The sequence below is a fragment of the Mus caroli genome, unplaced genomic scaffold, assembly GCF_978045245.1.
Source record: "Mus caroli unplaced genomic scaffold, Mus_caroli_1 scaffold_4, whole genome shotgun sequence".
Classification (NCBI taxonomy): Eukaryota; Metazoa; Chordata; class Mammalia; order Rodentia; family Muridae; genus Mus; species Mus caroli.
The window spans coordinates 66,880,579-66,892,672 of record NW_028227259.1 but is presented as its reverse complement, the minus strand read 5'-3'; the positions used below and the strand labels follow the sequence as shown (position 1 = coordinate 66,892,672).

At 48.2% G+C, this 12,094-nt stretch overlaps 1 long non-coding RNA gene across 2 annotated transcripts in view; it reads right to left on the bottom strand.

Moving 5' to 3' along the window:
- Positions 1–11,620, bottom strand: part of LOC110295449 (uncharacterized) — a 68,341-nt gene extending 56,721 nt beyond the window's left edge. For both annotated transcript variants that reach the window (XR_015046836.1, XR_002378069.2), the window contains exons 1-2: positions 11,459–11,620; positions 9,464–9,581 (exon numbers count right to left, since the gene is read on the bottom strand). This is a non-coding gene — a long non-coding RNA (uncharacterized LOC110295449). The remainder of the gene's footprint in view (positions 1–9,463; positions 9,582–11,458) is intronic.
- Between the last annotated feature and the right edge of the window lie 474 nt (positions 11,621–12,094).

Here is a 12,094-nt window from a genome sequence, read left to right as displayed (position 1 = left end):
GCTGTTGGTTCCTGTTCTCTGGCAGGCCAGAGCACTCTGCAGAAAAGGGACCTCCCAGAGCCTTTCCAGCCTGCTTCTCCTGCATGACCTGCACCTGCTCTGGGGCACGATAAAATATCTAGGGATAACACCGGGGCGGGAGCCATGTGCATGGTCAAGGTCTATGCAATGTACTGATCTCTGGTGAGTTATGATGCTATCAAAGTTGCCTTTTCTCACCGGTACAGCTTAAAAGAAAAGAACCAGACGCCCCTCCTGTGAGTTGCTCTGCCCAGGTCCTGTATCTCAGCCCATGTGTTGAGACAGACAGACTCCCATTGTAAGCTGTGACCTTTACCCGCAGAAGCTTGCACTGTTTGTGGACGGAAGGAGACACAGTCACTCTTCCAACCCTCTCCGGCTGAGTCCCGCTGGGAGCTGCTACCTCCTGTACACCTTGTCGTTCTACCCTAGAGACTTCATTTTTCTCTTCCTTTTACCTGTTTCCTCCCTCAGGCCTGGGAAGAGATGTAAGCCCTCACGGCTTTCTTACAACCACTCTCCTGAAAGACAACTGACCAGGAGAGGAGACATCCCAGCAATAGGAAACACCATGAAGAACACCTCTCTAGAGTTCCATTAAGCGCTGGGGACAGGACCATGGTAATATTGTGCTGAGCATAAAGGGCTGAAATAGCTGCAGAGTGGTGGCCTTCCAGCTACTTCAGTGGGAGACTATGAATCCATTGTCCTTTCAGTGAGCGTGTTGGGGAATACAGTGTCTGCACCACTCAAGCTTAGTGCACTGTTCTAGACCCAGCACTGACTGGATGGTATCCAAAACCTGCCAAACTTCTGTCCGTCTTGCTATCATCATTTCCAGTGTATGATCAAGGCTTTAGTGGTCCTGAAAGATTGAGGGATCTCCCCAGGAGTACAGAGCTACATCATGAAAAGCCAGGACCAAAGTCCCTTCAGGACACTTAGCGGTCCCATTCTCCTGCCCCAAGAAGAGATGTCCAAAGGAGATTGTGCAACCCACACTGAAAGTTGGTTCCAGGCACTGCCCTCAGAAAAGTCCCTCACCGAGCATTTGAGCTTCTCTCACTTCAGTCACAGTCCATTTCCTCTTCCCGGCCAGCCGGCATGCGAGAGAATTAGGTGTGGCAACTTCCGAGAAGGGAGGGAGGGACCCATCCCCCCACCCCCCACCCCTACGCCCCGCCCCCACCCCACCCCTCAGGACATCCTACAGCTCTGAATGGGAGCATTCCTTCACAGTAGTTGTGCTGGAACCAAAACCCTTCCTGTGAAAGTCACCTGCCCCCATCGGGAAGTCCCCCACCCCCCTGCATCCTTGTCAAAAGCTCCTCCTCCCCCCCACCCCCGCCCTCTCCACCTTGGAGAGCAAAGGTTCATTAGCTTGCTAAGAAATCACATCTCTGCCTCTGGTGCAACAAGCCTGGGGTCTTGCAGCGGACAAATGGTATTTTTGGTTCCTTGGTAAGTCTACAAACCCAGGGTTCCATCTCCTGGCATTAAATAGCTTTCTTACTTATTGGAGCATGCCCAAAAGTCAGACCCACTACAGGGCTTGTTAAAATTCTGATGGCAGTACTCCACCCACTGGTAGGACCCCGGGGGCCTGTATCTCTAACAAGTTCCCAAGAGATGTTGATGCTGCTGGCCCTGGACCACACTCCCCATCTCCAGGGATTACTTTGTGGTACTGTTAGCCCCAGCAATGCCATTTTCACAAAGCACCATTTAAAACATGATTCCAGGATAACGTATTATGTAAGACCCCAGAAGCACAAATCAGCATGTGAGGTCAAGAGGTAGAGGAGAGTGAAGAGTGTGAAGCCAGGCAAGCCCTAGCCAAACACTGAGAAGAGAGCTCTTGAAGTCCTGTGCCTCCCATAAGGAGCGCACAGCAAGGGATAGTGGAAAAAGTCTTGTTTATAGTCAGGCTTTCTTTCTCATTCCTGAGGTGACCACAGCTGACCTGGGCAAAACAGGCTTGCCCTGCCCAGACCTGCCCAAGGTGTTCCCTCATTCCTTGGAGGTGAAGATGGTACGGGGTGGTGGGGGTTGTGGGAAGGGGTATGGGGGACATGGTCTGGGGATACTGTCTGTCTCAGCCTGCCAGCCCAAGTGGACTCTGGAATTCCAATCTGAGTAGCTGAGAAGACAGAAATGTTCTGACCCTTTCTGCAATCACAATTTCTTAAAAACATCAACATCAGAAGCTAAAACCTGAGAAGATTAACTGCTCAACTTCTTCCCAAATTCTTTTGCCCGTTCCATTCCTTCTGAATGGAAATTCCTTTCTTGTGGCTACTCCTAGTCTCCCCTCCACAGTCAGCTATGGCTCCTGTCTGGACGGTGGTCCCAGGCACTTCTCCCTCTCTGGCTTCCACACTTCCAGCATCCTTAAACCCTCGAGCATTCCCAGCCAACCAGCATCTCCTTTACAGGCTCCCTGTTCCTTTGCCTCCTCCCTTTGTCCTCTCTGAATCATCATTTTCTTTCCTGTGACATCGACAACAAGAACTGAAGAAACAGAAGGAAAGGTAGCTGTGAGCAGAGTGGGGCTGGAAAGGGATTTTCTCTCAGAGAGAGATTAGAAAGAAAGAGTGTAGAGAGGCCTAGCAGCCCCCTGGAGGTTTTGAGGAAAGAGAACCCAGGCAGGTTCTGGAAGCAACAGAAAGAAACAGGGTGGAGATTGTAGCAGGGGTGGCTCTGTGGTGTGGTTACAGAGTGTGAAAAATGCAGTAAAGGGGATACAGCAATTCTGAAACCTCCCCTGGTGCCCAGGACCCTTGTGCTTTAACTGCATCACCACGGTGGGACTAGGTGGCCTGGGCTTAGCCTTCATTGGCTCACCTCCGCATGATCCTTCCATCTTTGACCTTGCCCTTCCCAGTGTCTGGCATGGTGCCTAAGCTGTGGTAGATGCTCAGAAAGGGTCCCTTCTTTCCTCTCTCCAGCTCAGGGGCATCCTTCATGTTGACATGGGGGCAGAATTGGAGTTGAGGCTGATAGGACAATAGGAGATGAGGAGGGAGGGTAAATAATGCATAGCACCGAACCCCATCCCCCCTGGACCAAATACCAGCCGCACAATGCTGATCTTGGCAGGGGGCCCACCATCTACCAGCCCCCCGCAGGCCTCTGGGGTATGGCTAATTAAAGACACGGTTACTCATTTCATTCCCAAGTCACTATTTAAGGAAATAGAACCATGCCATTCCTCTAAGGCCTCTGACCCGATACTAGAGGCAAACAATGCCGGGGCTTGTCCAAGTGGCCATAAATGCAGAGCTGTTCAAAGAGCAATTGAGGGCCAGAAAGGGAGGACAGCACAGGCCACACAGCTGGGCCAGCTGCTGGATGGTCCCCTCCTTCCATTCTCCCCACTCCCTCCTCTTCCCCATCCCCTGCAGAAGCTAGTGGCAACCCTCCCACCCTGACACCCCCTCCCTACCACCTCCTCTGAAGTTAGCTCCTGGTTTTCTGAGCTCATTCAGACTCATAGCTGACTCAGAGAAGCCTTAGTGATCTCCGTGGATTTCAAGCAGGAGCAACTTGCAGCCTCTGGGATTTTTCAGGGTTTTTTGAGACTAAAGAAAAACATGGCTTTTGTATCTGTGTGTGGTGTATGTGCACATGTAAGTTCATGTGTACATGTCTATCTGTGCATGTAGGCAGAAGTCAGAAAAGGACACCTGGGATCTTGCCCCATTATTCTCCTTTTTATTCCTCCTAGACAGGGTCTCTGAACCTGTGTCTGGACTGGTGTATTGAGGATTGGTTCTAATGCTTTGATTTAATCAGGAATCTGTGTGTCCAATAGCTGAAGGACCTTGTCCCCAATTGGGTTTGATTGATTAATAAAGATGCCAGCGGTCAATGGTTGGGCAAAAGGAGATGGACCGGGACACTTAGATTTGGGAGGGCTTGGGATAGAGGAGTGGAGACAGAGGATTGCCTGAGATGGCTTGAGATGAGTTGAGAGATGGCTCAGATTTAGAGTGGCAGTGAGAGCCACTGAGCAATGTAAGAATTCTGGTAAATGGCCACTGCCCACTTCCCCATTGGGCCTGGGGTAGCAGGCAAAGGCTTAGCACTGCCTAACCTTTGAGCTAATCACAGCATTTCAAAAACAAGCTAGTGTGTGTGTATCTTTCATTCGCCAATGAGAGAGTCCCTGGGTGGGCGACTGGAAGTGTGTGACCGGCCGGGAGCACAAAGTGGAATGGTACATCTCTGCTCTTCCACCAGCCCCCTTCTCAGCATTGGGGTTAGAGGTGCACATAGAGCTGTGCCTGCCTTTTTATGTGCATCATGGGATCCAATTCTGGTCTTTTAATGCTCTTGCTTATGGAGTCATGTGTTCAGTCCCAAAACACAAACTTTAATCAACACACTCTTGGCTGAGATCTGCCTATGTCAGATGTGGTATTGAGAAGGGAAGGGCAGAGAATGCAAAGCTTTTGATAGACTGTAGTGATCGCTCAATAAAGGGCCTCCAGAGGCTGCTCTCTGCTTCCTGCAGATGGAGCCTCTGGAGAACTTCCTCTGACAGCCATGAGCTCTGCAACTCCCTCCCTGCTGTGATGAGCTGAAACCTCTGAACCCGTGAACCAACGTAAACTCTCCTCCACCATCTCACTCCTCTACCATCTCTCTCCTCCATCATCTCCCTCCTCCACCATCTCACTCCTCTACCATCTCTCTCCTCCATCATCTCCCTCCTCCACCATCTCTCTCCTCCACCATCTCCCTCCTCCACCATCTCTCTCCTCCACCATCTCACTCCTCTACCATCTCTCTCCTCCACCATCTCACTCCTCTACCATCTCTCTCCTCCATCATCTCACTCCTCTACCATCTCTCTCCACCATCATCTCCCTCCTCCATCATCTCCCTCCTCCACCATCTCTCCTCCACCATTTCTCTCCTCCACCATCACTCTCTCTCCTCCACCATCTCTCTCTCCTCCACCATCTCTCTCTCTCTCTTCCACCATCTCTCTCCTCTACCATCTCTGTTGGAGATAGTGGTCAGAATGATATTCAAGTAACAAACACAGAAAACAGATAGCAGAGAAGTAGGGTGACTTCTATGAATACCCCAAAGTCATCCTGCTTAGACTTTGGCAGCTGATTTGTGGAAGGAATTTGGAAGTTTGGGGCAGTGGACTGGAGAAGCCCTGACATGCTGTGAATGTAATGGATGATTCTGGTCCAAATGTAGAAGACCCAGAATGCTGACAGAAACACGGATGGCAAAGGACAGGCTCCAGACAAGGACAGGGATTGTATAGGGAATTAGATCTCAAGTCATTTCTATTATAGCTCCAGAAGGAGTTTGTTTGTATTCTTTACGGTCTTTAAATTTTGAAGTGAAGCTGGGTTTTTCTGTTGTTTTGTTTCCAAGGCAGGGTTTCTCTGTGTAGCCCCCACTGTCCTGGAACTCACTTTGCAGGTCAGGCTGGCCTTGAACTCAGAGATCTGCCTGCCTCTGCCTCCCGAGTGCTGGGACTAACGGTGTGCACCACCTCATCCAGCTTTGAAGCTGGTTTTTAAAAGAGTGGGCCAATTTATTTGGTTGAAAAAATTTCCAAGTCTTCACAGCGTTCAGGTTGGTACAGGGCCATTTTTGGCTGCTTTTAGTCAGGAAACTCCGAGCAGGAAAATGTGGGAAAACATGCAGTTTGAGAGAGAAAAACAAAAAACACAAAACACAAACTTTCCTAAAGTTGGAGGTAAAACCAGTATAGACAAAGCAGCTAATCTGTTAAACAGATTAGCATCCTTCAAGAAGCTGCACGCAGCACGAGGAAATGGGAGTGGAGGTGAGACCCCGCCCTGCTCTACGGTGTGAAAGTACAAACTCATTGAAAGAATTTCCTTTGTAAGAGAGAGTGAAAAACATGCCTTCCTAAACAGGGTCTTCCAGAACTGATACACATGTACTCAGAGAGACTGTAACGGTACAAACAAGACCTGCGTGGTTACAAATCAGACAAGAGCCCAGGATGGAGAAAGGGAAGTGGAGAAGTCCACTCCTGACCAATCCTAACCATCAAACTAGTTGCAAACAAAACTACTGGGAACGGGAAAATCTGTGCTCTTCAATGGAGAGATGCACAGATGTATCAATCCCACTCCAGGGTAGACTCCATGCCCAGGAGTAGTCGGCTAACACAAAGTAGACTCTGTGCTTGATTGTATGGGAGTTGCATTATTTTGTTTGGTATTTTTTCTTACTGGTTTTCTTTTCCTTTCTTTTCTTTTTTTTTTTTTGTTTGTCTGTTTTGATTTTCTCTTTCATTTTTCTTTTTTCTTAAGAGAGAAAAGACGTGAAGCTGTGTAGGGTAGGGAGATGGAGAGGAGCTGGGAGAAGTTGGGGGAAAGGAAAATGTATGATCGAAATGTATGGATTAAAAACAATTTAAAAAAAAAAAGTTTTAAAGCCCTCCTAGAAAAGCACTGACTAGAAGTATTTTCTTTGGTACAACAAAGTGGGCTCTCAGAAGCTGCATAGGCCTAGGGGCTACGTGTGTCTGACACTGTACAAGTGTGTGTGCACTCAGGGCTGCGTGTGCCTGACGCTGCCTGAGAAGCTACAGGATTCAATGGTCATCATGTCAGGTTTCAGTCTTGCTTTGATCCGATCTTTTTTGCTGCCCTCTTGTTTCTTTTAGAATGGCAACATTCAGCCTATGTCCTCTTCTATGCCATTTCAGTTTTGATTGAATGGCTCACAGCCCAGAGTTTTCTCTTGGGCCTCAGAAGAGACACTGGACTCTGGAACAACGTTGGGACTATTAAGACTATAGGAATTCTTAAAATTAGACACGATGCAGCTCTGGTCACGAGATGCCCACGAGCCTTTAGGTCCAGTGGTAGAATATTGCGGCTTGACTCTGAAGTGCCCCCACAGGCTCAGGCTTTGAGAGCTCATTCCCCATGTGGTGGTTCTATTCTGGGAGGCTGTGGAATGGGAAGTGGCGCTTTGCTAGCGGAAGGAGGTCATTTAAGTCAGACCCCAGAAGATAGCCCAGCCTCTAGCCCTGGCCCACTGTGACGTGAAGGGTCTCCCATCACATGCTCCGGCCGTGGGCTCTGACAAGTCTGCCCCACTCTGAAACCAGGAGTCGAAATAAACTTTCCTCCTTAGGGTGTTCCTGTCAGATCCTTTGGTTGAAGTAATACGAAAGCAGCCGATACAGAGAGGAAATCAGATACTAGCGCATCCGAGAGCATGATGTCGTCCCAGGTAGGACTATCCATTGGCGCAGTACGTTTTATGGGCTGGGGTTCCAGACTGAATATTAGAAAAAGCAACTTGAGCACGCATTAGCTCCTCTCTGCTTCCCAACTTGAGGTACCTAGCTAGCTGCCTTAATTTTCTCCCACCACACCTCCCCACCGTGATGGTCCACACCTTCAAACTGAGAGCAGAAATAAATTGTAGATGTTGTTACAGTAACGAGATGAGCAATGAACAGGCCATTTAAGACCAGAAAACATTGCGGGGCGGTGGTGGCACACGCCTTTAATCCCAGCACTTGGGAGGCAGAGGCAGGCGGATTTCTGAGTTCGAGGCCAGCCTGGTCTACAAAGTGAGTTTCAGGACAGCCAGGGCTATACAGAAAAAAACCCTGGCTCGAAAGAAACAAAACAACAACAACAAAATTAGAAAACATCTTTCAATGCTTCAGTGTCTCCAAGCAACTGTGGTGATTTTTTATTTTATTTTATTTTTATTACTTTACTTTGGTTATTTCCATTTAAATAATAAAAAAAATCCATCTGTACTAAATGACTTCTCATTCTTCTGACTGAATTGATAAACCTCACTGACACTGTGGGTGAGCTAGGACTGAAGAGATGACTGAGGTGAAGACACTGGTCACCAGGTCTAACAGGCTGGGTTCTGTAAATCCGCAGGGTGGAAAGAAGGAACCACCTCACTTGGGCTGCCCTCTGACCTCCACCGTGAGCCTTGATGCACTGTTTGAAACTGATTTGTAACAGAATATCTAGTAAAAAAGTTTAAGGTTACTAAGTAACTATAAAACTAATTTTCATTGAGCTAATCTGACAAAATGGCTTTAGACCAAGAGTAGGGCTTGGTCCCTAACTGAGTAATTAAAACCGATACCATCTAAAACAGAAGACCCTCTGGGAATGGAGGAAGTGTCTTTAGGCTGAAGCCAACTGGTAGAAACTGAGAGGATCCCCAAACATGCGTCGTGGAAACTCATCTTCAGGGCTCTCTGGCTGACTTGAGGCAGGGAGAGCGCTCCAAATCCCTTCCAAACGTTGTGGGTCTGATTTCCCTGGAACTGGAAAATCGCCTTTCCTTGTTGGAGGGATGAATTTTTTTTTCCTTTGAGAGGACAGAGTTTGTTCTTCTTTCTTGAGGCTAAGATCAAACTGATCCCTTTGTTCCACAGTCTCCCGTTGAAAAGGGAGACCATTCGGACCAACCAGCTTTTCCCAGCCCCACCCCAGCTCCCGCAAAGGAATCTGTGCCGAATCTAGCACAGACCTCCTCTCCAGGGAATCCCAGAGGCTTGTGGGCTGCAAGAGTACAGATCCCAATCTCTGTCATGGCTTCATGGACCACCCCCACAGCACTTACAAAGTCGTATGTATGTGCTATGCTCGGCTTAAGTGGGATCTGTCTATATTTTCACCAAAAGGATATCGATTCAGATTTCCCAAGACCCTCGCAACCTCTAAGAAACTTCAGTTGTCCATAGTGTTTTCCATTGGCACATCCTATCTGTACTGGTTAATTTTGTGTCAACTTGACACAGCTGGAGTTATCACAGAGAAAGGAGCTTCAGTTGGAGAAATGCCTCCATGAAATCCAGCTGTGGGGCATTTTCTCAATTAGTGATCAAGGGGGAAAGGCCCCTTGTGGGTGGTGCCATCTCTGGGCTGGTAGTCCAGGCTGAGCAAGCCAGGGGAAGCAAGCCAGTAAGGGACATCCCTCCATGGCCTCTGCATCAGCTCCTGCTTCCTGACCTACTTGAGTTCCAGTCCTGACTTCCTTGGTGATGAACAGCAATGTGAAAGTGTAAGCTGAATAATCCCTTTCCTCCCCAACTTGCTTCTTGGTCATGATGTTTGTGCAGGAATAGAAACCCTGACTAAGACACTATCAGCAGACAAATAACTAATTGATTTGGAAGTCAAAATTAAGTTTATACTGATTCTTGGCTGAAGGAGCCCTGGTAATGTTTCCTGCCATCTGAGTTTACTTATCTGTAAAATGGGTTCATTCCCCTCTCCAGATGATTTCAAAGGATAAATGAGGCAGTATAGATACAGTATTTATTAAGGTACTTCTCAGAGCCAGGCCTGGTGGCTTGTGCCTGTAATTCTAACACTCCCAAGTCATCCTGGCTACACAATGAGTTGCTGGCAAAGCTTGAACTCTATACAGTGTAAGTATAGCATACCTCAAAACAAAGCAGCGACAAATTCCAATGGTTGACAGGAGGTGTAAAGCAAGGTTTATGAACAGCAGCTGTTGTTCTTCCGGCCACTGCTGTTGAAGAAGAGGTCACAGGGACCCATCTAGGAGGGTTTCAGAAAAGAGAACACAGACTGGTTAATGGGAAGGCCCTGCTACAGATCCCTGTCATTGGATACTTCCCACAACAATGTGTAGCTTAAGTGGGATCAGTCACCTGGTGGTCAGATGTTTCCAAGTTCCTGGGGGTGAGACCATGCTCTGCTGGGGAGCCCAGGAACGCAGCCTGATTTCCTGGTTCAAAAATCACACCTGTGAAATTCTATCCAGGTGGGAAATTCTTCTGCCCTGAGACTCCTCAAGCCATGGTTCATTATCAAGTTATTTTTCCAGGTCACTCTGAGGTCACCTCCTTAACTAATACCACAGTCTGGGAGGATAGCCACCCAGGTCAGCTTCAAGGGCTTTGCCTAAAATTCCACAATAACACCTCTTTCATTGACCGTTTACTATGTACCAGTTACCACACATATGGTGATATGGGCATCTATTTAAGACTCTCCAGGGTCTAGCTACAAAACTCTCTAGCAAAAGACCAGGAACTCAGGCGTGGCAACTAACCCAGTCATTCATCTGAGAATACAGCCAGCAGGCAAAAGACCCAATATTCCAGGTCTTTCTGACTCTGGTGCCTGTTACCATCAGGCTAGATGCCACCGAAGCCTGTTAAGGCAATATTCCTCTCCCCTGTCACCTGTGTTTACACTTGTCAGGGAAGCAAACAGGGTTTAAGAATCTCATTTTTCTCCCCCGCTGAGGACACAACACAGCCTGTGGTCACGAGTCAGGTCCTTCATGGCTCTACATTCTCCAGAATATTCTCCAGCCTTTCTCAGATCACATCATATCTGCTCAGGACACAATGTAATAGCCCATATTTCCATTTCTCTAGTTTGGCTAAGTGGCCACATTTCTGAAACACCTGGTTGGAGCAAGAGTGCCACCTGCTGGAATATCTGGGTCACTGCCAACACTAATTCCTCCAGGCAGAGAGGGCAGGCCAGCAGGATGGGTTTCAGGAAAGTGGTGTGAAGCCCTTACTTCCTGGACATGTTCCTGGACAGCTCCAAGAACTCACTCAGCAATGTCCAGGTCCAGATTTCACTGAAATTGCCAGGGACTGCTCAAATACAGGTCTGAGAGTTCGAGTGTGTTCCTTGGGTTCAAAGCCCAGGCCTGGGATCAGGAAGATAGAATGCAGAACCATGGTAGTACAGGGTTGTAGTCTTATCTTTCTGTAACTATTTAAAATGTTGCTTGTCAGAACCTTTTGGTATTCATTTTGATGTTTTCAAAATAGGGCTTCACTTATTTACAGACTTTGCGGAGGCATGACTTTGTAAGGAGTAATCTTCACAAAATCTTCAGGCTTTATCAAGCAAACGGAAGACAGCAGTGGCTATAGCTGTAGAAACAGCATGGTCGCCCTGACAGAGACCCAGGCATTTGCCAGTGTGCAGTGTTTTTGGACACAGGTTGGTTGGAGGAGCACCTCTCCCAGATAAACAGATTCTCAGCAGCATGAGCCACTTCCTTCTTTGTCCCTGGCTTGCTGCTTCCAGTCATCTCAGCCCTGCCACGGTTCTCAAGTGGAGTTCTTGGAAAGCTGCAGCCTCACCTCTGGAATACCCACTCATCCACCCGAGGGCCTTGCAATTCTCCTACAAGATCATTTCTGTGCCAGCCTCACTGTTTCCTGGCAGCCCTGAGCATTTCACAAACACTCCTGTTAGCAAACATCCTCCCCGCCCCCCGCTCCCATTGCATTCCTATTTATCTATCTTCCTCACAATATGGGGGAAGACTTGGGAGAGCGGGCTACTAACTGTTACTCATTTTGGAATCCATAGCACTTAGCACAGATATTAAAATGTCTCAATGAACGAGTAATTACATTTTGATTGAGGAAACAATCACTTACAATATTTTTCCCTAAGAACATTCCTTGGCTCTTTCGGCAATATATGAGCCTTGGTAGGGTCGATTGGAAGACGGATTTCACCACCATTCTTTACATTTCTTGGAGGTGTGAGTCTCTGACAGTCGCAGCGTGTGGGCGAGGCTCAGCCCTGCTTGGCCTCTGGAGAAGTAACTGACATCCAGACCACTTTCTGAGCATGCGCAGTGCCCACTTAGCAGTAAATGGCTCCAGGCAAGCCATGGGTTTTGCTGCTTTTTGTAATTCTTCATTTGCCTCCACCCATGCTCAGAGCAAGAGAGAGAGAGAGCCAATAGGGGAATTCACAGGAGAGAGTGGCCATTGGCTGAAGCCAGCTGTCGCCTGGGAACCCCACAGCTTTATTGTCAAAGACCCAAACAGGAAATTGGTTGCCCCAACTCACTTCCGCATCAGGATACAGAGAGCTGGATTTCGTGAGTCGGACCGCTAGCTTTACTCTTGCTTCCTTTTGCCAGAACAAAATTCGTAAGAAATCGATAAGATCTCGGGGTGACAGCTCCAACCTTTGCTTCTCCCACACACTTCAGAGGAAAGCGAGCTTGAGGCAGGAGGCTAACGCAGCTGGTTTGCTCCCACCATGAGGACAAGGCTACAGGG